Source organism: Neolamprologus brichardi, chromosome 3 (assembly GCF_056152115.1).
Source record: "Neolamprologus brichardi isolate AB-2024 chromosome 3, ASM5615211v1, whole genome shotgun sequence".
Classification (NCBI taxonomy): Eukaryota; Metazoa; Chordata; class Actinopteri; order Cichliformes; family Cichlidae; genus Neolamprologus; species Neolamprologus brichardi.
Genome location: NC_142106.1, coordinates 30,410,667 through 30,414,881, shown reverse-complemented (window position 1 = coordinate 30,414,881; position 4,215 = coordinate 30,410,667).

The following is a 4,215-nucleotide window of genomic DNA, read 5'->3' as shown; positions in this document are numbered from 1 at the left end:
TTTTTCCTTGTAAAGTCTCTTTGAACTTGAAGTGACTTTGAGTGAGAAGGTGAAGATTTTGAATTCAAAGCAATGATCCTGACAGCCTGAGTTTATATTTCCTTTAGAAAAAATCGTTCAGTGTGTTTCACTTGTTTCTCTCCCATTAGAAAATAATTTTGATGAACTTTAATGTGCTGTAGATCTGTTTATTTTTGTTTTTAACTATTTCTTTATTTTTTTTATATATTACAATTTTCTTTCTGGGAAGCATTTTGTAACTTTGCTAATAAAAGTGTGATATAAGTAAAGTGTGTTGTTGTGTGTCAGACTGAGAGTACATGTTACAGCTGTTCAGTGTTGCGCATGAATCCACTCAAAGAGAGCTTTCATTTAAAGACACTCATTGTCATTTAAAACAACTTACAACATGTGATGATCAGAAGCTGTTAGCTTCCTGCTAGCTAAGAGTGACTAATAAAAGCATCATAACAAGACTCATTCTTCATAAATAAAGAGACAAACAAAACATGGTACCAGGAGTAAATCTAAGCTGAGGTGCGTCGTGGATGACAATAATGGATTCTGTCAAACTGCCAGAGAGTTTGAAGCTGACGGGAAACGTCGCCATCTTTCTGCAAGAAATGTGGCGTTACTGCTTACAGTAGCAGGGCCCCAAGCTATTTAAGTGTACAATGTGTTTGGTAAGCGATGTATACGATGAGCCAGGTGATAAAGTTTGATGTTGTCATGGAAAAGTTTCATGCCCTTTGCTCTCCTAAGAAGAATGAGACATATGACAGATACATTTTTCGCTTGAGGATTCAGCAGTTATGCAAGTCATTTTTGTCTGACCTGAAGCGTAAAGCGCGAAGTGCAACTTTGCTACGCTCCATGACTCGATGATCCGTGACCAAATTGCTTTTGGCGTGGTGGATAGAAAAGTCAGAGAATGGCTACTGAGAGAAACCGCCCTTTTGCTAGAAGGAGCTATACAGATTTGTCAAGCATGTGAATTGTCACAACAGCATGTTAAGACTTTCAGTGAAATGGGTGCCACTGCCGTCAATGACAGCGCTACTGTGGGAGCTGTTTCCAGTCCGAGGGGGAAACGCACACTGCTGCGACCTGACAGCAGGATGTTGGACTGCAAGCGCTGTGGCCAGAAGCACATGCCCAAACATTGTCCAGCCCATAGTAGAACATGCTCAACATGCCACGGGAAGAACCACTTTGAGAAGCAATGCTTCTCAAAAAGTAAAGAGGAAAAGAAAAAAATGATCAATAAACACAGTGACACATTTTTTGTTGGTTTGGTTAACTGTGAAAATGAGCCAGACAAAGAAATCAATGCCATAATGGAAGACAAATAGACAGTGCAGCAGCAGAATGGACCTAAAAATAAACGTCCATATTTTTTAAGTTATATGAAGCTTTGAGTAGTTTTTTTAGTACTGCTGTGTTTGTTGCATCATATTGCTGTAATTGTTTATATGCTTTATATATTCTGAGCTAAGTTGATCTATAGTGTTACATCATATTCTATAAGGATGCTATGTGTTTGTATACTTTCTGCCCAGTTTGACCCATTTAGCAGAAGTCAGCCTGTTTAAGGCTCTGATATCTATTCTGTATCACTTAAAGCAGTTATGACATGGTCTGATTTTCTCACCCAATAAAGGAATATTTCATATATCAGTCTACTCTTCATTCTATCAGAAACAATCATCACAGCCTGTAAACTTTCTTTTTACCCATATTTGTAAGCATTCATACAGACTTAGTAATGCCAACATATTAAAAGAACAATATCTGTCTCTTACGTATAATACAGTGCAAAAGATACTTGTCTTTGAGTGAAGATATAAAGTGATAAGAAATATAAATAAATGCAAGTTGAATCTTTACTGAAGCTCAGTATTTGGCACAGTTCAGGCTCTTTGCTGTAATAAATTATAATTAATATAATAATAAATTATATTATTATAATCTGCCTGGGACAGACTGACGACCTGTCCAGGGTGTACCCTGCATCTCGCCCTATGACAGCTGGGATAGGGTCCAGTACCTCCCGCGCCCATGAAAGGGATAAGTGTAATTGTATATGTATAATAAATGTAACTGTAATGACACTTGTCTCATTAGTGACATTAGCTAATTGTTATTTCCTTGCTCATCTTAAAGCTACAGTTGGGTACAGAAATGAAGCCCAACAATCATGTTTTTACAGTCTCGTGGTCTCAGCTTAACAAACTTAACAAACCAAAACATCTCATAAAAAAAACAAGAACAAGCCCCTTCCCCCCTCTGCGCTTGCCTGATACAGACAACAGGCTCTTCCGCTGCAATCTCTTGTCGTCAATAAATAACGTTTAGGGAGCTCTATAGTATTCAATACGATGACCCTGCATGTCAGTTCTTGATGTGAAGGGGGTACCCGGTGCGTCGATAAGTGAAGCAGAGGAAGCCTGACCATGCGTTGCACATTTGATGAGTTAGAAGCGAGAACGTGTTGCAACAGTGTAGTTGTACTTGCTCACCTTCATTGTAAGACAAGTGTATGGCCAATAGTAAAGAGGGAAGTATCTACAGTAAACACAGACTGCTACTTCTCTGAGGTGATCCAGTAATGTTGCACTAATGAATTAGGCTATCCACTTTAGCTAAAGTTATTAAGTTAGCTAAAGAGTTGGGATGCTGTGTAAGACATAAATAAAGCTAAAATACAAAGGCTTGGACTTTCATACCCATGTTTCCCTACTGTAGGGGTCTCTGCAAGCATACAGAACTCTGAGAGGGTACAATATGGCAACACTGGAATTCTACTGGAAATAGTCGATAATATTTGTTTGTCAAAGCTGAACCCAGGGCATATTACACTAAATTATCAGTTTTAGCTAACAGCTACAATAAGCATAAAAGTTACTGCACGCCTATCATTTGTTAAAATGACGCTTGTTCTTATACATGTAATACATTTATTACCAACCTAATAGTTTATCCACTTGTCAGTCGACATGGCGAATGACTTCTGAAGTCTTAATCCACCGTTACTGATTTCTAGAATCGATTTGTTTTGATTTCACTCAATTCGATTTGAATCTGGGAAATTTTGCCTTAGACAGTCAGAAATATTATGAGTCTGATTATGATTCTTATCAGTACATATCCAAAATTTTATATCTATAAAATGTGTAAGCATCACAGCAGACGCATCTATGTCAAAGTAACTGAGGATAAAACACAGAAAAACATGAAGGAGAGTTTCCTGGCCTAGGTTCTTATAGCAGATGGTCTTAAAAATATTCTGCAGTGGATCAAAAACAAAAGAGAACCACTAATCAACATATGGACATTACCTGATGCTGCTCAAGTGAAGCAGAGCAAAGTTACAGAGCTTTTATTAGAGACATAAAGCATTTTGCAATTTTGCATAATTTTAAAAAGTTGTTCAGTATTGAACAGCAGAAATGAACAGCAAAAGTAAGACGGATTTCATAACACGTTAACGCTGTTTATGTGAAGTGTAGTTTGGATCTTCTTTTGCTGCTGGTTCAGTCAATATTGTTTGGAGAGCGATAAAACCTGCAGCTTCAGAATCTAGCGCAAAAAGGACGTAAACACAGAGCGCGGACCTGCCGATGCGTCAAAATCAGAGCTGTTGGCTTTCAGCCCAGACCGTCCGTGTCTGTGCCTTCAGGTGAGAAAGCAGACATATCGCTGATTCTGATGCGTCCGCGGTTCTGTGCTTTGTGTTTATGTCTTCGTGCAGAATCCGTTTACCTGCTCTCATTAACCTCCTAGGACCTGGCGTCCACATATGTGGACATCACATTTTGGGTTGTCTAGACCAAAATACAAAAGTTTGCTCTACAAGGGCCTGATATCCACTTACGAGGACACAAATTTAAAACAAATTTAACTATGTGTAGAAAAATACATAAGAAGATACTGTGCTATGTTACCTATAATATGACTGAATTAACTCTAAAAGATTACCAGCACATGCTCCTTGTTTAAAGTTTTTATTATAGTTTGTACTTTAAAAAAAAAACAAAAAAAACCCAAATAAGTTAATAACTACTGTGAGCTGATAACAGAAAACTAGACATTTGGTACAAAGAAGACTTCAGGTGGAAACCACAGTCAAACAAAATATGACCAAGGAAATGGACAACAGGAAATCAAACTAGATACACGACACAACTTCAAAATAAAACAGGAAATCAAAAGCTA